The sequence below is a fragment of the Carcharhinus amblyrhynchos genome, chromosome 9 (assembly GCF_965287045.1).
Source record: "Carcharhinus amblyrhynchos chromosome 9, sCarAmb.v2.hapA, whole genome shotgun sequence".
In the NCBI taxonomy this organism is placed as follows: domain Eukaryota; kingdom Metazoa; phylum Chordata; class Chondrichthyes; order Carcharhiniformes; family Carcharhinidae; genus Carcharhinus; species Carcharhinus amblyrhynchos.
In genome coordinates this window covers 72,656,592-72,680,145 of record NC_137332.1, presented here as the reverse complement: position 1 = coordinate 72,680,145, position 23,554 = coordinate 72,656,592, and the positions used below count along the sequence as shown (strand labels likewise).

The following is a 23,554-nucleotide window of genomic DNA, read 5'->3' as shown; positions in this document are numbered from 1 at the left end:
GAGATCTGACTTTGCAGAGGAATTCGTTTGCACGTTTCATTATAAAGTTGAACATTCTGATGCTAAGTATTATTTTGGAAGGTTACTATTCCTTTCCAAAAGAGAATAAGATGCAATTTCATTCCACTCTTTGATTTTTCCCAAAATGAGTTCCATGAGATTATTAGTTTTTACAGCAGATATTATGCAATTTGTCCAATCCAATTAATTTGGTGCCTGTATTAGTGATTAATTAGAATTTGCTACAAATAAGAAAGATCTATGAAGGCTGTATCAGTGTTATAACTTTCACATGTTGCTCTGGCATTAATCTTGCACATTGGTCAATGATCACTTCTGACAAAAGTATCATGTCAAATTAGTGAAGGGGAGGAAGAAGGAGGTAGTCAATTCCTTTAAACCCATCTTTATTTTCAAGAAATGACACATCTGAAGTGAGTTGTTTATGACTTTTGTCCATGGCTGCTTCAGTGTTGATGTAAAGTTTTCCTTTTTTCTATCTGGCATGCTGTGATTAAAAGAATTTTCTTCATTCAAGGGATTCTTTCTAAATAAAAGGGTTGAGCAGTGAGCACAAGTTATATGAAGTGCACAACCATGAGAGCTTGTTGCTATTTTCCCTTGTCAGAGGTAAGAAATTGACGTGTTGCTGATGCTGAATAATCTTTAAATTTGAATTTATTGCCAGGGCATGTTTCATGCCAGTGATCTATATAATCACATTAGTGTGAGTCTCAATCTTCTGAGGTGATGGGCGGTGTGTTTCTGCATGGGATGATTGCCTCAAATTTGAGGTGACTTAAGGTTGTGCAGTGAGCATAATATTTAACGTGCTTCACTTGTCCTGGCTGAGGTACTATTACAAGAGCTTTTGACTGCATGTCTCCTTGCCTGACTTAGCTCACTTCCAATTGGGCTCAACTATGTCCATTAGGGGTCTTGAATGTCATCAGGACTTGCTCTACGTTTTCATAAATTTTGCTTTGAAGGATTTTTCATAATGACATCTCATCTCATTCCAGGGACAAAAACAACAAATGCTGGAAAACCTCAGCAGATCTGACAACATCTGGAGAGAGAATAGAGCCAATGTTTTGGGTCAGGATCATCACTTGGCGCCACAAAGGATCATCCTAGCACTCTCTCTCTCTCTCCCCCCCTGCATATGCTGTCAAACCTGCTGAGGTTTTCCAGCATTTTCTGTTTTTGTTTCCAATCTCTGCATCTCAGTATTTTGCTTCTGGCATGCCAGAGATTTGCACATAATCTAGATTTCCTCAATAGCACAGTGCTGAGGAAGCACAGTCTTTCAGATGAGACGTGAAACTGAGGCTATGTCTTTCTCTCTTACAGGCTTCTTGTTGAGGTACTTTTCTATAACTAGGGATCATAGTTTGAGGATGAGGGGTAAACCTTTTAGAACTGAGGCGAGGAGAAATTTCTTCATCAAGACGGTGGTGAATGTGTGGAATTCATTACTACGAAGTATTTGAGGCCAAAACATTGTCTGATTTCATAAAATCATTGAATCCCTACAGAGTGGAAAGAGGCCATTTGACCCATCGAGCCTGCAACAATTGCAGCCAGGGCCTACCTCCATAACCCTACGTATTTGTGTCCGCTGATACTAAAGGGTAATTTAGCATGGGTCAGTCAACCTAACCCACACATTCTATGATCAACCATGAACAAAATGAAAGGCCTTTTGAGCCTGCTCTGCCAAATGATCTACTCTGCTTCTGATTTCTATGTACCCAGCATCACAGATGCCAGTCTTCAGCCAAATCAATTCACTCCATGTGATATGAAGAATATTGGCAATCAGTCAGCTCTCTTCCAGGTTGTCATTGGTGGCATTCCTCAGGATAGTGTCCTCAGTGCAACAATCTTCAACTGCTTCACCAGTGAACATCCTTCCACCCAAAGGTCAGAAGTGAAGATTGTGGCTGACGACTGCACAGTTTGATGTTCACCATTTATGACTTTGTACTGAAGCAATTCCTATCCAAATACAGCAAGACCTGGGCAATATCTAGGTTTTGGCTTACAGGTGGCAGCATTCATGCATACCACACAAACACCAGGCAATGGCCATTAAGAGCAAGATAATCTAACTGTCGCATTCTTGACATTGACGTTCTGGGGTATTACCATCACTGAATCTCCCACTGGGGATTGATTATTGACCGAAAACTGGGTGTCCATTAACATCTAGAAGGACAAAGAGCAGCAAACGCATGGAAACACCACCACCTGAAAGTTTTCCTCCAAGTCCCACACCATCCTGACTTGAAGTATATTGCCATTCCATCACTCTTGCTGGGTCAAAATCCTGGAACTCCCTAACAGCATTCTGGCTATACCTGCATCTTTGGAACTACAGTGATTCAAGATGGCAGCTCACCACCACCTTCTTGAGGTCAAATAGAGATGAGTAATAAATCCTGGCCAAGGAGAAATTTTCCATATCCTGTAAATAAATCAAAAAGGACACAAGATCCCATGACACTATTTGAAAGAAGGCAGTCAGGTTCATCTCCATTCTGGCCAATATTTACCCCAGAACCAATATCATTAAAATAGTTCTGGTTATTATCTCCCAACTGGCCCATGTTGTGCACAAAATTGTTTGCTACATTTCTTGCATTGTAACAATGACTACAATTCATTGTGTATTATTTTTGAGGTTTCATCGAAGTCGTAAAAGGTGCTGTATAAATACTAAGACTTGGTTCTAAATTTATCAGAACTAAATCAATGAGAAGGTATTCAGACATGTGCTTCCCATATGTTGGGTTGCATTCCTTTGTAATAAAACGTCTTTAAGTCTGCAATGTGCAAATGCAAACATTATTTTGGTTTATTTATTCAATACCTCTTGCAGTTTGGTATTGAACTGGTTCACTCTCATTTCTGCACCCTAAATATTTTTAGGGCAATGTTGCGAAGTGGTATGTGGACTGCTTGTATTAGTTGATGCTGAAAACTCTGCCATTTTCCCACTTTAAGGGGGAAAAATTGGAATATTTGATTTGTTTACTGTATCTAGGCTAAACGTTATATGTTTTCAGAAGGACTTTTGGAAGAAACTGCAGATTGGCATTATCTCATGGATTCTTTAACATTTATTCAAAACTGTGAAAAACCCATCTGTCCCCTAACGAAAAATCCTTCCAAAAGAGCCTGACTGGATCAGTTGATTTGAGAACTCTCCTGTGTAATTTAGTAAAGTTATCAAGATAGCAAATCGAATATTGTAGTAAATATTTATCCCATAGTCTGTTAGGATGCAACAGATGCAAATGTAATGGAGATGTGACCAGACTGATGATTTATCTACGCTACTTTCAAAGTGCAAGGGCTCACAATGAAGCCTTGAATTAAAAATTGAAGTTTGGCTGCCTCGTTTTAAAGCTGCAGGAATGCTTGTGGCTGAGCAGAGTGGTGATATCCCCCTCAGTACAATGCATTGGCATGGCCAGGTAAGAAAATGAGTCAGTAGGATTTCTGAAAGGCAACTGAGTGATCTGTTATCTCTGAACATCAGGATAATCTGTCTCCAATTTGCTTTGGGGTGCACGGCTGCACTTTTGCAAATAATTCTCATCAGTGGTCCAAATTACATTTCCCTTTTCAAATCCATGTAAATGTGAGCACAAGTTGACACAGCAGTCGCATCAAGTGGTAGGACTTCTGTTATGTCATTAATGATATTAGAGAAGAGGGGTCGGTTTTTTTCTGCAGAGAGGCATAAACCAAGTTATTGAAGACTGATTACATAAGCAGCGGCAAATTGCAAAGCAAAACGGCCAGGGAACAGGTTACTTGTCTTATCCCCTGGATGATGAATGAAAGGAAATGGTATTTGCTTTTTCATATGGATTGCAATCAGTGAAAATGTCAAAGTTCAGTCTTTTGAATTTTCTATTTTGCGTTATCTACTTTAAATTTCTATTTAGGTCTGAGCGATCTGTTGTTTTCATGTAGCTTCAAGGTTTGTATTTCTAAAGGTGCTGACTTTCTAACAAGTGTCCGTGGTGGGTGGCATTTGAATCAACTGAATTTATCCAGAAAGAAAAGCCAAATAGCTGGCTAAACCTTTTTTCAAAAAAATTGTTTCGAAAACCTCGTGAACGTTGCTGGAACTCTTGAGTAAAACTTGTTGCTGCTGACCTCTTTGGGATAAATGAGATGCAGAGCTATGGTCTCTATTTGACCTGAGCGCTCAAACACAGGATTGCTAGTTTTAATGAGTGTCACCTATCTCCGGACGTCTTAACTCCCCATGGATGATATCTGATGTTGAACATTGGTTTATGATTTGGATCCTTGAGTTGAGTATATTCATAAATCTGTGATAAGAAGGAATAAAAACTCCTACTTGTGTTGTCTGATAAGAGTGTAAACTACTACCGTAGTCAGCCAGCAGTTAACCATGAACTCATATTACAGCCCACTCTGCAGTTGTTGGACTCTCAGCAGCAACAGTAGCAAATTAACCTTGTTGACCCAGCAAAAGCTGGCAAGCAAGCATAATATCAACTTATTGATAACGTCCTTGCAGGGATGTTCAGAACTACTGATGTGGGAGCAATGTATTAAAAGAAAAATGTCAGACTCTGCAGTACATTCCATGTGGTAAATAGTTTTTTTTAGGACTTTGACTATTTTAAAAATGCTTTTGATCTATAGCTGTATGGTGTTGCCTCAATATAGAGTACTGTTGCACTTCCGTTCAATGACAGATATGGAAAAAGGAGGAAAAAGTATTGCTAATGCAGTAAAGGAGACTGCATCAAGGACCTGAGTTTGTTCATTATTATTGTTATGTGAATGGACAATCCATAACCAAGTTTAGTTTGAAACTAACTTGCAGTTTCAGCAGGCACAGTTGCTGGTTTGCAAGGCCAATGGTAAAGTGGCTTAACTGCTAGCAGCAACTTCTGAATATTTTGGTTTGACTACGTGTCTGCCTTTTGCCTAAAAAACTTAGTATGCCAATAGCAATGAGCACCATTTGCTCAGTGTTTTGATGGCAGAGTTTGGACCAGTCCCACTTGGGATGGAATGAACATGGTTGGTCCTTTCGAATAAAGCTGGAGCCCCAGTGAAATATTAAAAGTTGGAGTTAAACATCCACAGTACGTAGTAGCTGAAATTGCACAAAAAACTGATCAGAGGGAGCAATTGCAAAGAAAGGTGCTATACTCTCAAGGCACTTGTATGTTAAAATGGAGTGCTATGTTATTGCAATAGCACTTTTTTTGTTTAACAATTGACCTTGCTTGAAACAACAAGCATATTGTCCAGAAAGACAGTGAACATGCAGTACATTGAAGGTGCAGTGAAGGGCTGCCAGTTCCTATCTTGGAATCCTGTAGGATGTACAGTTCATTCTGCAGATAGAACGTGTCACTTGTTCAGTCAGTGTGAAAAAGAATGACAGCAGTTAAAGGGTAATCGAGAGTTGTGCGTATTTTGTAGCCAGTCACTTTGGCCTATTGAATACAATGTGGTCAGAGTTAACTAACTGACCTTGAATAAAGCTGTCAGGACTTAGCAATTTCTGTAGTATGGATTTTTCCTTTTTCCTGGCAGCAGTTTCAATCCACCACCACTTCCAAGTGGATCTTGAGGCATGCAGCAGCAGGGGAGGCAACCAATCAAGTTTAAGTATCCTCAAGAGGCTGCAAACCAAGATGTTAAAAGCACTGATTTCTTCACTGTATAAATTTCAATTGTCAGAAAGCAAAATGAATAAAATTACGATTGGACTCAAACCTGGGAGGGGAAAAGTCTTTTGATACTTAATTGTAATAAGGGATAGATTTAACTCCTCAAATATAAAATTAGCTTTTCAGGAAAAATGTCAGTGTTCAACAGAATTGTTAATCTGCCATCTAAAACCATTCAATAAGTTGTAATTTTTATAGTGTTTTTATAGGGTTATAGGGTTTTTATAGTGAGATGTGCAATTTACTATTCTGAGTGTACTATTATGCTGAGTTTTACACTCTGGGCAGAGAATGGGAGGTTGTCCCAGAAGAGGAATGTGGAATCACTAACAGCAATTTTTGCATTTTCACATTATTCTGCTTGTGTACGGACTCCTGAAGTCTGGCTTAGTTCCAGTGGAGTAATGACTGTAGACGCCAAGGGATTTGCTGTTACACTGCTGTGATGTCCCAAGCCTCTGATCCAATCATACATGGGTGATATAGCGTGTGTATATGAAATTGAGTTTGGGGAAATTTGCCTTTTTTAAAACTGAGATCCATTTATGTTTTTTGGGAATTTTGTAGGTATAAATAAAATTATTTTGCATGTCGTCCCTTTGATTTCTCTGCTGCCTCACAGCACCAGGGACCCAGATTCAATTCTCAGCTTGGGTCACTATCTGCAGAGTTTGCACATTCTACCTGTGTCTGCATGGGTTTCCTCCGGGTGCTCCGGTTTCCTCCCACAGTCCAAAGATGTGCTGGCTAGTGCATTGGCCATGCCAAGTTCTCCCTCAATCTACCCAAACAGTGACTGGTGTAGTGACTAGGGGATTTTCACAGTAACTTCACTGCAGTGTTAATTAAAGTCTATTTGTGACAATAATAAATGAATTTTAACTACTAAACCAGTGGATTGATACATGAATCTGAAGGATTAGCATGCCAGCAGGAAAAGGTTCTGGGGTGTGGCATTGGGATGCAGTTTGTGTTTTTAACCTGAGTAATATGACCATGCCAGCTGTTGGTACAGCTACTTGCTATATTTTTCAATTGAAATTCTTACTCTGTTGTACTTGAGGGGGACTTTTTAGATGGTGTTATATCATTTTTACCCATGTCTCTACCGAAAGGCAAGGTAAAGGGACTTTCTGTGCCAGAATAAAAATGTCTCCCTTCAGTGCCCTTCAAGTTGCCTGCATGCCGTGGCTTCAGATTTTCGGAGACAAAGTAGATTAGTAGCAATGCTTTGGTTTTATAAATGCTTTCCTTCAGTTATTTCAAAAAGTTGTTCAAATCTAAGTCATGTGTTGGTAATCCAAATTATGGGGGATATTGACTAGAATTAGTTGTGCCTTCCTAAAGAGAGGCTAAATCGTGACTGCTGCACTGTCTATTCATCTGGATAAACTTTATATGCATCTCCAATCCGGGCTAATACCTGAGTTTTGAGCCGGTTTTAATCCCCTGATGGAATAAAGGTTTTGTTGTAATTAATGATACACATCTGACTGGATCAACTAGATTTGGTCACAATTTCATAAAGGCCAATTCTAACATCTGTCTCACTGGTTGTAAGTTATCGATACCTGCTGAGCCAACATTTTTTAACTGTAGGTGGCACTGTATACATGTCTGCATATGATTTTATTACAAATGCAGCAAAGGGAATGCTAAGAAGCCACCTTTCAGTGTCTTTTTACACCATTGTTTAACCATAATAGATGCTTTCTTTAAAATGGATGTTTTGCCAATTGAGTATTTAACTATATATGTGCTATGATAACAGACACAACCAGACAAGTTTTCACAAAGAAAACAGGACAGACCAGCTTAAGTTCTTTAATGACGAGCACTTTAAAATCTTTCTGCTGTTATGTCTTCCGCCACTGTGCTGTTTAGTTAACTTTTTATGGCGTTGCATCTGGGCATGGTGCAATGTGCATGTGTGTCCTGTACTTTCTTGACGGTGGAGGAAGCGTTTTGCCAGCACCAGGATTTGTTAAATTCCACTTGGAGCTTCATTAAATGGCACATTCTGTTTTTGTCTGCATTTGATTTATATCCAAAATCCATTATATATCTTCTGCGTGGGTTCAAGGAAAGGAAGAGAGCCCAGTGTTCACTAATTATGAGCAGGTCATGAATAATTAATGCATAACAACAATTTAATGGAAATTGTGAATAAGTACAGCATTTGTTCCAAGGCATGACGTGGATATCATACATATTATCATGTTGATTTTTTTCATTACTCTCTATAAATGACCTATGATACAGTTCACTCATAATTGAGTTTGGACTCGAGGTGAGGCAGTAACACTAAGAGCTGTGCCAGTGGGGTAAGGTTAATAAAATTTCTGTTATCCACTCTTCCATACAGACAGTGAATCGAGCTAATTAATGTGACATTTCTGTGACAAATGGGAACACTTGATGCATTAGAGAATTCTAATACAATAATTTTTGTGCAAAAGCTTGTTTGAGGTGCTTCTCAAATGGTACTTGATGATCATTTGATCAGAAGAATTGTTTGGGAGTTATGTTTCATGTTGCAGTGATTATTTAGTGTAGGGTGTTTGTACAGCCCTTTGGAAGGTGAGGATGCTAAGGAGCAGTCTTTGAATTGCAGTGTTGCAAATGTGGGTTGAGGGGATAAAATTAATTTCTGGAATTGTAACCCTGAAGAGAATCCTGAATAATGTTTGACGCTGTGTGAAGGCGTAGGCATAGATTTAATGTGCTATTTATAACTTCAATCTCACTCTCCAACCCTCTAAGCAGAAAAGTATACCCTGGTTTCCAAGATCTTGCTTGTTACCCAATTGCTGGCAATAGAACTATTTATCTGCTAGGTTACAATGATTCTAGAATCTTTCCAGTGCAGAACGAGGCCATTTGGCCCATTTGAGTCTGCACCAACTCTGACAGAGCATCCCACCCAGACCCTTGGTTGAGAGGGGGTTCTCAGCAATGAATTAAAGTTACAATGGAATCCACCAGCTCACAACCATGTTTGCACCACTGGGTGACAGTTATGTGACAAACCTACCTTAAGTATCTACTTTCTCTGCCGTAGAGAATGGGCAGACAAGATGCTGAAGGAAGATAACCCAGATTTTGTGGGGGGAGGGAGCGGTGGTTTCCTTCCCCAGGGCACACTCCAACTTGCAAGCTTTTGACCCTGTTTGTGGGTTGACTACCCTAAAGGAACTTAACCCCACATTTCTATCTCCCAGACGAACAGGCAAATTGTCCATCCAAATCTTTATTTAAATTGGCTCAGCAAGGGAAAACAGCAAGTGAAGTTAGTTGAGCACCAATCTTCAGACTCTGTATATCCCTTTTACTTCTCTGGACTCTATAGGGACTCTGCTTAATCCACCCTTCCCCATATTGTATGGAGTGCAATCCTTGTGTTTGTGTACTTAAGCTGGTCTGTCCTGTTTTCTTTGTGAAAACTTGTCTGGTTGTGTCTGTTATCATAGCATGTATACAGTTAAATACTCAATTGGCAAAATATCCATTTTAATGAAAGTATCTATTATGGTTAAACAGGAGAGGATGTAAAAGGAGGGTGGCCATCCAACCTTTCTTCACTTAATCGCAACTATACCCTTAAAAGGCAACTGTTCCACTTGTGTAATTTAGAAACTGCGCGCAACAAATGAGCTAAGTGACAATATCAAGCTAAAAGAAAAGGCTTGCAGAACTGCAATAAAATGTAGAAATCCAACTGGCCATAAAAAGCAACAAAATGAATGTAGCAGAATATGCTGGAAGGATGTACAAAAAAAATTGGAAAGCTAGCACTAAATGTTGGAGAAAAATTATTAAACAAGAATATGGATTCATTAAGCAAGTGTAGGTGAAACTAAGTGGACAAGGCAGATTTGTTAAACAACTCTGGTGCTTGGTACCCGTTTTCACAGCAGAGGAAGGGAGCTATAAATACCAGTGTTTTTTTAAATTCAAAAATTTAGATCAAGGGGTGAAGACGAGTGGCTTTAATGGTTGCGGGGAAAAATAGACAATTGAGAAAATAATAAACAATTTCCAAAGCCTAATATTCCAAAGCCCTTAGGGTAATGGGTTGTTAAATCGCAAATGTCATTCCATTCCTTAGTAGAAGAAATTTAGATACTTGCAGTTCTGTCAGTTTGATACCAATTGTAGTCAAGTTAATAGAGTCTAACATTCGCAGTGACTGAGCCCTTGGACATCCAATTCATCAGTTAGCATAATTTTAAGGGACGATCAATTCTAATTTAATTGAACTATTTGAAGAGATCATGGGCGCATGTGGGTAAGGAGGGTTGTCTATGGATATTATTGATATAAACCAGTCAAATCAATTTCACGTGAGGTTAACAGTACCTGAAATTAGAGGTAGCCTTGCGTCATATTTCAATAATTGCATAGTAGACACTAGGGATCAGTGATTTGTTTGGACTGTGTTCTTCCACTGGCAGTCACAGCTTTTTGCTATACATATTTATTAACTTGGATGATGTAATAGGGAACTTGAGGTCATCCACTTGGATGTATCCGAGACAAGCCAAGTTAATTTAACTTGTCTTGATACAAGTTAAATTAAGAGTGTGGTTTCAAAACTTGGTTTGTATTCCCTTGCGTCTTTAGTAGGGCAAAGCATGACTTAATTGAGATATTTAGTATGATCACGCAATTTTATTGGGCTAAACATATTGAAACCGTTGCCCAGATTTTATAGTTGTAATGGTGAAACTGTCAGCATTTTCTGTCATCAGAATGGTGGCTTGACAACTTCTGCTATGCACGTACATAGATGACAAATACTAAATGTCACGTGGGATTTGAATCCATGCTTTCAGAGGAGACTGCAACATGATTGCATTGCATTTTAAACACTCAATCATCCTGATTCCATTGCCTTTTGATAGTTCAGCTTCTGTGCATGCTGCAAACTTTTTTGCACTCCTGCCTAAAATGAAAGTTAGCTGGTTTATTTTACTTGTAGGTTTTCTATGAGAATGTAGTTAGCTGCTTCACCTGCTTGATGGCAACACTGCTGGGTGCCAAAAAATTTACTTTTATATTTTGTAGTGGAATGAAATTGAAAATGATGAAATCCGCATCAAAGCGTCACTAAATCTTTTGTCAGCAGCTTTTTTTAAGGTCAGAGTAAAACAAAATTATTTGGTTGCTGACTTCAAAATTAAGGCCTTTTCTCTGCTGGGGGAATCCAGAAAAGGGAGGCCTGATCTTAAAGTTAGGCCATTAAGAATGCAGTTTTCTCACGGTAGTGGAGATCTGGAACATAATGGTGGCTAAATTGAGTTGAGGTACAGATTTCAAGTGGGACGGGCTTGAGAGACTGAATAGTCTCCTGCTATCCCTTTTCTCATGAGCCTTCATTACAAACATACTCAAATTTAACCTTCAACTTTTCTCCTTCATCTGCTATAACTATAAACATGTCTGTTGCCTGTGTATATTGTTGACATTACGTTCATGTTATGACTTCACTGAGTGAATACAAAACATCCTTAGTTGGTTTGGGGAAGTGCTAATTGACTTTGTTTAATTATATTTATTCTTTCTCCTGTCCTTGGATTTCCACATTACAGGAACTCCTTGTGATCTGAAAAAGTGCATATTTTGCAATACCTTAAATTTAAATTCTTAAGATCAGGGGTTAAATGTCTTCTTGGCCAGCCATTGAGAGTGCTTGTTAACAAAACAGCAGAGTTGTATCCTCAAAAAAGCACCAACAGCAATAAGTTTTTAACAACATTTCGGGATGATCTGCAGATTTTCAGTTCTACCGAGTTCCTTCCTTCTGGTGACATGCTAGGATGGCTTGATTTCCTCATCTGAGATCTGGAATGCTCCGTTCACACACACGCTTGTCTGTGTGTCACAGCTAAACAATCCTGTCATCATCCAATGTACACAAAGGCAAGAATCCCTCATGGCAGTGAGGGATAGTGGGTGGCACAATGGTTAGCACTGCTGCCTTACAGTGCCAGGGATCCAGATTCCATTCCAGTCTTGTCTGTGTGGAGTTTGCACCTTCTCCCAGTGTCTATGGGTTTTCTCTGGGTACTCTGGTTTCTTCCAGTTCTTCAAAGGAGTGTAGGTTAGGTGGATTGGCCATGCTAAATTGCCTCTCAATGCTGCAAGATATTAGTTTTACGCGTTTACCCTAACCAATGTGGTAAGGCTGGATAAGAGGTGGTGCAAATGTAATGGGCTGAATGGCCTCATTCTGCTCTGTAGAGATTCTGTGGTATTGGTGAACTCATTCTTTTTTTTCCTCAGCTGAATTTTCAAGCAAGTTCAAGTGTTTGCACTCCTGCCCAATTGAAACCTGTTTACCTGACACAACTCTGGTAACGAACCTAGAATTTTCCAAATCCAACTCAGTCCCATTCAACTAACTGACAATCATGAAAATCTCATTCTTATAACATTAAATTGCAATGTATTTTTGTGCATTTTTATTGGTTATTTACATGGAGGCAGTGAAATATTTGCAAATAATTTGTATTAAGGGCTTTGAATGCTTCTGTTTATCTAAAATGTGATAAAGTTGGCAACCAGGAATTAAAAAGTAATATATGAAAACAATTATAGACCACGTTGTTCAGCTTCTAACTTAAATAAACAGTGTGGCTAATGGAGGAATGATTTGTTTACATGTGGCACATCCAACAGTGGAAATGAAAGTAAACAGTTCTCAAAAATTGGGAAGTCTTTCATTTGTTTAGGTTTTCCAGAGCACATCAAAAGCTGGTTCAGTTGTGAGATTCTTTCATTTATTATTATCTTGAGCTTGTTTGAGAGCTGAGCACAATTATTGACCTTGCTGAAGGAGGAGCTCTCAATATGTCAGTGTGATGTGTCTTTTGTCACGTACGAGCTATAAGATCTGAATGATTGCATACCTTGAAGTGACAGGTTTGTTTTCAGGTATTCAGCTGACTCTGTGCTGTGTCACCTTTTTTCACTGCTAATGAACGAAATGAACAAGTCTGTTACTTTTTTCTGAAGAGCTGAAATGGGCAACCTTTATACAAAAGCTCAGTTTCTTTTCTGGTTCCTGGGCATTTCTGTGGATAAGAACATTGTCTGTAACCGACATTGGCATTGATTATTGAATCAATGCCACCTTAGGTGAGTCTCCCCCAATAGCCCATCCCATTTCATTTTATGAACTGATGACACGATTTCAAAATGTGTTCATTAATGCAGTTTTTCTGAAAACAATCTACAATTTGATTTAAGAATTTGAGTTTGCATGTTTCAGTGCCAAAAAGGATGCCCTCAAAGTCACTTGATTACTGCCTTTTTGCTGTAGTTGGATCCAATAGTTCTGATAAATTTGCTCAGTTGTTTCTTTTGCATTTGTAGAATGGTTGCAATCTTAAATACAGCCTTTTAAATGCATTTTCAGTCATAATGTGATTATAGTATGATTATTGCCCATTTTTAATGGATTGATTTCAATACACTTCAACCTTGCACTTATCAAGTTTTCTGAACAGACACTAAATTTATTGATATCTACAGTGGAGAGTTGTTTATAACCTTTTTTTAATTTTTTCTGTGACACTTTTTGGTCACCACTTGCTCTGTCTCCAGTTGGAACCACCAGACTCCATCCCCATTTATGTTGCAAGATTAGCATGAGGCATGGTTCCAATGTAATGAAGTTAATTTGTTTTGTTATCCCTTGTTTCTGTACGGTCTTCCATTTATTCAGAGCAGACAAGACTTGAGGACTGAGTAAACTAGGTTTTGAGTGACAGCTAAACCCTTGGATAGGGAACTGGTAGCTGTTTTTTCTGAGCAGGAAGTATTTTGCCAATTCAGAACCTGAGATTAATGTTGTGCAATGTGAGGGGAAAAAAGCATTTACTTTTTTTTTGCTCTGAAGATATTTGACTTTTATTGAACTGTAATAACAGTGTCCAGATTTTTTTGCTTCGAGGATTCTTCTCCCATAGTTTTTTAAAAAGAAGCACCTTCCTCAGATTCCAAGCGGGAAGATTGTTAAAGTGACATTATCCCAGCAGGAAGTCTCCTCGGATCGCCACAAGGTGCCTTGAACCCTTGCAATTTTAACCACATTTTGCTGGGAGCCCGACAGGGATGGCACTGAACGCGGACGCGGCGTTTGAGAAGGACTTGGGCGGATCTGGAGAGGCGCCCTCGGCCAAAGGGGACCACCAGGAGACGGAGAAGCTGCTCAACATCTCGGAGGGGAGCCTGGAGAATGGCATTCTGGCCAGGTGAACACTGAGACCCAACATGGCCCTGTACCTGTCCTGCTATAGTAATTTGAGATCTGTCTTTACACATTTTTCTATTAAACTAGAATAAATAATGAATGTAGAGGGGTTTTTGTAAGGCCTCCATCATGTAGTGTCATTATAGTCTAAGACAGAATTTTGTGCAAACTATTACCATTGTCATTTTGTAAAGTTGCTTCATTGTTCATTTGTCTCAGCTGGTCATCTTCATTCCAGCAGTGGTTCAGTTCAGGTGGGGTATAGTAATACAATATTAAATTATTTGTGGTTTGAGGAAGATGACCAACACTGAATTCTTTGAAATTTCCTTAAATGTCAACACTCTTGCTGGATGCCTGATGGCTATTTTTAATACATTGTTTATACACTTTAGTTATCTCTCTGAGCCCAAGGGCATTGCCCATCCTTGGCTGTACTTGAGAATGTTGAGGTGCCAGCACCTTGAAAAATTAATGTGTGGTGAAAGTAGTTGGAGTGGTATTTGTGTAGTTATGTCCAGAATTTGAGACAGTTGACTATAAAGAAATGTTGATACATTCCAAGCTGTGACTTGGAGTTGAACATGGAAGTGATGCTTTATGCTATCTTTGACCTTCCGGACAGTAGAAGATGTGGTTCTTGAAGAAGAGGTTGTATGTGTTGTATGTTTGAGTGATTATTTTTGAGTCGTGTGCTTAAGTTCAGTGTAAATATTTAACATTCTCTTTGAGTCTATTGGTAATGCGGTCACAAAAAATGTAACTTTTTTTTATGAGGACACAGGACTTTTCAAACCAGCATGAAACAAATGACTACTGAAACAGCAAAATTTGAAAAATAACTTCTGAATAAAGTGACCAATTTATCTGTTTCTTGGTGAACAGTTAGGTTGGATGTGATCTATTTTATTGCATTACTATTCCAGAACAATTGAGCAGTTTTGATTTCAGTAGAAAGCTCTATCTTGATTGGAAATAAATGCAGTTAGTCATGTTGCATACAAGCCATGTGTCAATGGATTTTGATGCAGATTATATTGATGTTTTCCTTGCATTTGCCAGGCATTTATCAAAGTTGGTTTGTTAACTTAATCAAATTTTAATAGTTTTATTGTACTTCCACACTTCTGGACTACCCTAGCACTTCAAGGCTCTTTATCAAAGACCAGAACTACTGCTTACAGGACCATGTAACAAAGGCAGAATATTGAAATATAACTAGACAGATAATATCATTGGCTTCTGTTAGCACAGCATGTTCATGTGTGAACATGTTGCCCTGCTACGTGTTGCAACAGCAGTTATGGCTGACAGTTTTCCAGAAGTCAAACTTTTTAATCTTCCTTGTACATTAGTGCAGAGAATAAACACTGGCTCAAGATTTTCCCCAGACAAAGATGAAATCAGTAGTGAGTCATTCAAATGGTTGGTCTCGCATCTCCTTGTACTAAACTGCCAGATGATTGTACAAATATTTCTTCCCCTCAGGTTAGAAAATAATTCATGATATGTAGAGAGAATGAAAATAAAACCAACTATTCATTTTTACACATTTTTACATTCTTTATACACATTCCATAGTGGTTCACAGGAATGTTAAAAACAGAATTTGACACTGGGCTGCAGAGATATTAGGACAGATGATCAGAAGATTTTGACCATCTTAAAGGAGAAGAGGGACAAGGAGGCAGATTTAGAGGGAGTTTGAGAATTTTAGGCTTTGGCAGGTAAAGGTACTGCCAACAATAGTGACAGCATTGCCTAATAGGCCTTTGATTCAAGTCATCTGATGCTTCATCCTGAGCTGTTTTCTTGACCTGATTTTTATCAGGTTTGGTTTGCCACTGCATTGCGCTCTTGGGGGCAGATGAGGAGGCAAGTCCCTACTCATCTTCCACCAGAATAGGAATTGAACCCCTGGCTGATTTAAGAAGAGGCACAGATAACCTGGCAGAAATGCAGAGGAGATGTCAGAGGTAAGTTTTTGACTCAGAGGGTGGTGAGTGAGTGGAATTGGCTGCCGTCGGTGGTGGTAGAGGCGAACTCGTTGGGGTCTTTTAACAGACTTCTGGATGAGTACATGGGATTTAATGGGATTGAGAGCTATAGATAGGCCTGGTAGGTATCTATATGATCGGCGCAACTTGTGGGCCGAAGGGCCTGTTTGTGCTGTAGTGTTCTATGTTTTTGACTTTCACAATTTGACTAACTGGCCCCTTCCTTGGATCATCAGCAACTTTGAACAGTGACTGTATCTTTATAATGGCTGGGTTTTTTTTTTAAGCCAGCCCTTGTGTTAAGACAATACTTTTTGATGCTCCTTACAATTTAAGAAGCCGCTAAATTTATCATTACCAGAGGGGACTGTTCAACCAAAACCTTGGACTGACTTCAAGTAAATTGAAAGGCAAATGGGAGCCCTATTCACTCCACTCCCTGTGGTGTGTGGTCTGATTGTTGGAATGTTTTGAATGGGCCCTGCACGTGAATGTTGCCTTGAAGGCATTCTTTGGACAGGTGGAAAGTCCAAGTAAGTTGGTTTGAGACCTTTCCACCTTCGCAGCATTGAAATACTTTATCTTCTTCCCAGGAGAGTTTCATTTGCCATAATGTCTTGATTTGTCAGAATTATAATAACACCTGCTTCAAACGCTGGAGCCTGTTTGATTTGGCAGTTGTCAATTCACATTTACCAACTGAGAGTTCAGTTCTCCTGTCATGCGAGAGTCGCACTTGGTGACAAGCAACAAGTGCCTGTTCATTGATATCTGGATGTACAAGATTGCTATCCTCTGTCCCTTTCAATGTTCACATTTGTACATGAACAAAAAACTGACCAAATGTAAAATCTTGCTGCCCTTGTTTCAAAGGTTTAATTAGTCGGTCTGTAATTCAAGGAACAGTAGCAGATCTGCAGTTATTAAATAAAACTTGGTGCCTTCAATGTAATGGGCCATCCCAAATCTTGATATGGAGGAATTATAAAACCAGCTGTATGACAACAAGCCATGTAAGGAGATATTAGGGCTGATGATCAAAACCTGTGTTAAAGGAGGAAAGCAAAATGAAACAGTTTAGGGAGGTATTCCAGATCTTGCAGACAGGCAGCTGAAGGCATGGCCTTTGTTATTGGAGTAATTTAAAACATGAATGCTCGAGGCCTGAATTAGAGGGGTGCACAGACCTCTCAGACAGTTGTCCTGTTGGATGCATTTTCAGAGATAGCTAAACCAAACAGTTTCTTGTTGGTGCGAATGTCTTGTCTTGTTTCAGTTTCAGCTTTGAGTGAATGTAAACATCACACTGGGCACAAGCCATCTTCATTTTGTGTCGTTGACTTGTGGTTCAGCATCTGAACGGCAGTGAAGAAATGGTCTCTGTTTTTCTCCAGGATCTTACGTGCAAAGTTGAACAAGAATTGCAGAGTACAGTACAGTTCCCTGTAGAGTCAAGGTGGGTAATCCATGCACATATTTTATTTTTGCTGAAGGCCAGTGGTCCTGCCAAGAAGCTAACATCTGGGGGGGCGGGGGGGAGTTGCGCATCAGGCTCATAACTTTCAAACTGACAGCTGACAAGATCTGGTCTGTACGTTCTTTTAAATCCTTCTCCCTCTTAGCGTTTCCTTATTCTAAAGTCAGCAGATGCTATGAAGAAATCCTCATTAAGAACATAAGAAATAGGAGCAGGAGTAGGCCATCTGGCCCTTCGAGCCTGCCCCGCCATTCAATAAGATCATGGCTGATCTGTCGTGGCTCAGTTCCACATTCCCGCCCTCTCCCCATAACCCTTAATCCCCTCTCTTATCAAAAACCCATCAACCTGCGTCTTAAAAATATTTAGCGAGGTAGCCTCCACCACTTCAACGGGCAGAGAATTCCAGAGATTCACCACCCTTTGAGTGAAGAAGTTCTTCCTCAACTCCGTTCTAAACCGCCCCCCCCTTTATCTTGAGGCTGTGCCCCCTAGTCCTACTATCCTTTCTGAGCGGGAAGAGCCTCTCCACCTATATCCTATTCATCCCATTCATCATCTTATACGTCTCAATGAGGTCTCCCCTCATTCTTCTAAACTCTTAACGAGTACAAGCCTAGTTTATTCAGCCTCTCCTCATAGCTCAACTCCGGCATCAGCCTAGTAAACCTCCTCTGCACTCCCTCCAAGGCCAAAATATCCTTGCGTAAGTATGGCGCCCAAAACTGCACACAGTACTCCAGCTGCGGCTTCACCAATGCCCTATATAGCCGCAGCAAGACCTCCCTACTTTTATATTCAATCCCCCTCGCTATGAAGGCCAGTTGAGTCATTGGTCCTTTTGGATGCCGGGGTTCTATTCATTTGAACATAGCACCTGGCAGTAGGTATTTAATTAAACTATGCTACTTTTAAAAATAATTGACCATTATATCCACCCACTGCATTTTGTTAACGTTTGGCAATGCAGTTTTAGACTAGGTAATGTTGTGTGAGAGCATTCAGTTTGCAGAAGGCGGTGCAAGTTGCTAAATAGGAAATGATCATGGAGTGAAATGTGCTTTGTTTAATGTATTATACCAACTTATTACATTCACAGATGCCGGAGTAAACAAAATCTAACAACTTGCCTTGTACAAAACATACAGAAAAAAAAACATGCTGAAAGTTGTAATCGGATATTTTGCATTCGTTGCTACTTTTGAAATATGAATAGAGTGAACTTTTTGCTATCAAAGTTTGTAGAAGGAGATTGAGTAATTCCCCATTTTGTGATGTTGGCTATCTTATGGGATATTAGAGATGCCACAACTAACATCAGTGACACAATTTACATAAACATTGAAAAAAGAAGCAGGACTATGCCATTTGGCTCTTTGAGCCTGCTCCACCATGCATTATAATCATGGCTGATCATCCAACTCAATAATCTGATCCTTCCTGTCACCACCCTCACTGCCGCGCTCCCCATTATCCTTGATTCCTTTGACCCCAAGAGCTATATCTAACTCCTCCTTGAAAACAAACATACGATGTTTTGGCCTCAACTGCTTTATGTGGTAGAGAATTCCACAGGCTTGCCACACTCTCTCTGGGTGAATTAATTTATTCTCATCTCAGTCCTAAATGGTCTATTCTGTATCCTTTAGACTATGACCTCTTGGTTCCAGACACATCCACCATTGGGAGCATCCTTCCTACATCTAGTCTTGTTAGCATATTATAGACTTCTAAGATTCACCCCCTCATTATATTCGCTGGAGTTCTGAGGAATAACCAACTGTCTCTTCTCATCAGTCCTGCTATCCTAGGCTTTGGTCTGATAAACCTCTGCTGCACTCCCCCCTAAAAGCAAGTATATTCAGCTGTGGCCTTACCAAGACCCTGTATAATTGCAGCAAAATATCCCTGCTCCAAAAAAAATCAACTGATGCAAATTACCTTCTTCCCTGGTCCTTGAGAACTTACTACTCACCTGACAAAGGAACAGCGTTCCGAAAGCTTGTGGTGTTTACTATCAAATAAACCTGTTGGACTTTAATCTGGTGTTGTGAGACTTCTTACTGTGTTTACCCCAGTCCAACGCTGGCATCTCCACATCTTGTTACTACAGCCCTTACAAAGTATAAATCAAAAAAAGCTTACAAGCAATACCCAAACTTGTTCACTATTTACCAATTGATGATCTGCATTGTAGCCATTGAGGCAAGATCTCTCAAGAAAGCAAAGCAAAAAACCACCCCTTTGCCTTCTATACCCAATCTCTAAGAGCTGGACTCTGCTAAAGAAGTGGAAACTAAGCCAGTGTCTACTTCTCTGGAAAAAGGTTGCCTATTATTTATCCATCTCTTAACTTTTCTAACGTTAACAATATTGTTTATTTTGTGCTGTTCTTGCACTGCCCTTAAAATAGCGTTGCCACAAGTGCATTTTCAGCCCAATTGCTCTGAAATCTTTGCAAAAATAAACATCCACAATTCTGGGTTTAGATTTTGGAATTGGGATACAGTGGTGGATTAAGCCAGCTGGTTGGAAAATTCGTTGTGCTATCTGCATATAAGTGGGAAATGATTAATCATCATTAAAGGATTCCAAAGATGCTGATTGCAGAAGTTATCATCCAGTGAAACCATCTATTATAGGTGCCCAATATTCAGTGCCAACACAAGAGCTGGAAAGAAAAATTGCTTGAAATACCTAGCCAGGGAATTGTCAATGCAACGCATACCCACCCTTGGGTTTAAAACCAGTTGCTTTCAAATTCTTGTGCATGTGCCCGAGAGTTGGACAACTGAATTTGAAAATTTAATGAACATCTTACTCAATAAACCCATTTATGATATCTCTTTTGCAGTCAGTTGTTTTTCACTCTTGCACCATGTTTGTAAAATGTTTTGCTACAACTCTGGAGGTCAGCACTTGTCTCCCGTTTGTTGATAAAATGGGTCTATTGTGCTTTTTCCTAATTGTCCTTCAAGCAGTTATGCATTTGCAGTGTGCTGTTCATAGTTCCCTAAACCAATCAGAGCCACTCAACATAAGAACATAAGAAATAGGAGCAGGAGTAGGCCATCTAGCCCCTCGAGCCTGCCCCGCCATTCGATAAGATCATGGATGATCTGATAGTGGTTTAGTTCCACTTACCCACCTGCTCCCCATAACCCTTAATTCCCTTATCAGAAATCTATCTACCTGTGACTTAAACATATTTAATGAGGTAGCCTCCACTGCTTCAATGGACAGAGAATTCCAGAGATTCATTACCCGCTGAGAGAAGTTGTTCCTCCTCAACTCTGTTCTAAACTGACTCCTCCTTATTTTGAGGCTGTGTCCTCTAGTTCTTGTTTCCTTTCTAATTGGAAATAATCTCTCTGCTTTAACCCTGTCTAGCCCCTTCATTATCTTGTATGTCTCTACAAGATCTCCCCTCAGCCTTCTAATCTCCAACGAGTAGGCCAATACGTCCTTTCGCAAATAAGGGGACCAACATTGCAGACAGTACTCCAGTTGCAGCTTTACCAGTACCTTGTATAATTGCAGCAAGACCTCCCTGCTTTTATATTCCATCCCCCTCACGATAGAGGCCAACATTCCATTTGCTGTCTTGATCACCTGCAAACTGTGTTTTTGCAATTCATGCACAAGGATCCCCAGATCCCTCTGCACAGTAGCATGTTGTAATTTTTCACCATTTAAATAATAGTCCATTTTACTACTATTCCTTCCATAGTGGATAACCTCACACTTGCCAACGTTGTACTCCATCTGCCAGATCCTCGCCCACTCACTTAGCTTATCGGAATCTCTCTGCAGACTTTCCGCATCCTCCACGCAATTTGCTTTCCCACTCATCTTTGTGTCATCAGCAAACTTTGTTACTCTACACTCGGATGCCCTCCTCCAGATCATCTATGTATAAGGTAAACAGTTGAGGCCCCAGCACCGATCCCTGTGGCACACCACTAGTCACCAACTGCCAACCAGAAAAGCACCCATTTATTCCAACTCTCTGCTTCCTATTAGATAGCCAATCCTCAATCCACGTTAACACTTTACCCCCAACTCCGTGTACCTTAATCTTCTGCAGCAACCTTTTTGTGAGGCAGCTTATCGAACGCCTTCTGGAAATCTAAAAACACCACATCCACCGACTCCCCTCTGTCAATCGCACTTGTTACATCTTCATAAAAATTCAGTAAATTCGTCAAACACAATTTTCCCTTCATGAGTCTGTGCTGCGGTTTCCTCCCACAGTCCAAAGATGTGCAGGTTAGGTTCATTGGCCATGCTAAGAAATTGCCCCTTAGTGTCTAGGGTAGTGGAGGTTAGAAGGATTACTGGGTATAATATGTAGGGATATGGGGATAGGGCCTGGGTGGGATTGTGTTCGGTGCAGACTAGATTGGCCGAAGGGCCTCTTTCTGCGCTGTAGGGTTCTATGAAACCTCCCCTTGATTGGGATGAGCCTACCAGGAGATGCGTCAAAAAATGAGAGCGCTTAGTTTATTGCCATCTCCAAGGTGCAATCATATGGTTTGGCTCCATAGTCCTCACATCCCCTGCCCTAACATTAATTTGGTGTTTCTGCTATAGTAGTGGGGAAGGTTGCATACAAGTGCTTGGCAGCTGAATGGCTTTTTTTTTGTATACCATTTGTAAATATTTATCCTGCTGTGAAACTTTTACTAAAATGACTCTCTTGTATATTGTACAAATGTTGATCTTTAGTGTTGTTTTTAAACTTATTGTCATGGTGGGTAGGGGGAGAAATGAGGGGAAAACTAATATTTTATTTTGTTTACTTTATTCCAATCCAATCGAGTCAAATTAAAGCCAATTCAGAGTCCCAACAAGTTGGGACATTCCAGATCCAAGCTGACAAGACAGGGCTCTCACCACCTGTCTTGGGTTTGACCTACATGATCCAAGCTGATTGGAGTAGGTGTAGCTCCTCCTCCAAAGCTTGATCTAATTTGCTTCTTAGCCAAATGGCTGAGATGCCGCTTTAAAAAAATTGCTTCAAACGAAGCTAAATTGTAACCTAATGACTTCAAACAAGCGCAGCATATCGATACTACACTTGATCTTAGCCAAAAGGCCATTTCTGTAGGAAAATACTATAGAAATGATCCCAAAACTAATTTTTTTTTAAACTTTATTCCAATCCAATCAAGTCAAATTAAAGCCAATTCAGAGTCCAAACAAGTTGGGACATTCCCGATCCAAGCTGACAAGACGGGGCTCTCACCCCCTGAATTGGGGTTGACCTACATGATCCAAGCTGATCATGTAGCTGGTGTAGCTCCACCTCCAAGGCTTGATCTAATTTGCATCTTAGCCAAAGGCCCACATGCCACTTTAAAAAATTGCTTCAAATGAAGCGGAAATGTAACCTAATGACTTCAACCAAGTGCAGCATGTCGATACTACACTTGATCTTAGCCAAGAGGCTGAGAAGCGATCCCAAAGCTATTTTTTTTTCTAAAAATATACTTTATTCATAAAAATCTCAATTAATCTATGGCGAATGTACAGGGCTTTGAATAGCAAAACAATGTGGAATCAAACCATTTTTACAGATCTGTACAAATTACAATGGCTACATTTCAAAACTTAAAAACTATATCCATGCCTCAATATTTACAGATTTGTGCGAATTACAATGATTACATTTCAATACTTAAAACTATCTACATGCCTCCATAAATTACTGTGTGCCGTTATTGCTCAGATTGGCACACAGCTCCGCAGGTTGAGGGTATTCTGCAGTTCCCGGGCCCTCGGTCTGCCTCCGTTAAAAGGCCTTGCAGTGTGGCCTTTCCCCATTGTGCCTTTGCGGCGGCTGCCCCAAGCTTCAGCCCGTCCCTCAGCACGCAGTCCTGGACCTTGGAATGTGCCAGTCTGCAACACTCGGTCGAGGACAGTTCTTTCCACTAGAAGATCAGCAAGTTTCGGGCGGACCAAAGTGCGTCCTTCACCGAGTTGATGACCTTCCAGCAGCAGTTGATATTTGTCTCGGTGTGCGTCCCCGGAAACAGCCCATAGAGCACAGAGACCTGCGCCACCGAGCTGCTCGGGACGAACCTCG

At 40.1% G+C, this 23,554-nt stretch overlaps 1 protein-coding gene and 1 non-coding gene across 2 annotated transcripts in view; one reads left to right on the top strand and one right to left on the bottom strand.

Moving 5' to 3' along the window:
• The window catches only part of LOC145347937 (ral guanine nucleotide dissociation stimulator-like 1), a 105,092-nt gene that overhangs the window by 2,095 nt on the left and 79,443 nt on the right, over positions 1–23,554 (top strand).
• On the bottom strand, positions 22,744–22,928 carry LOC145348732 (U2 spliceosomal RNA). The gene has a single exon (XR_013887979.1). It is a non-coding gene; the product is annotated as a U2 spliceosomal RNA (small nuclear RNA).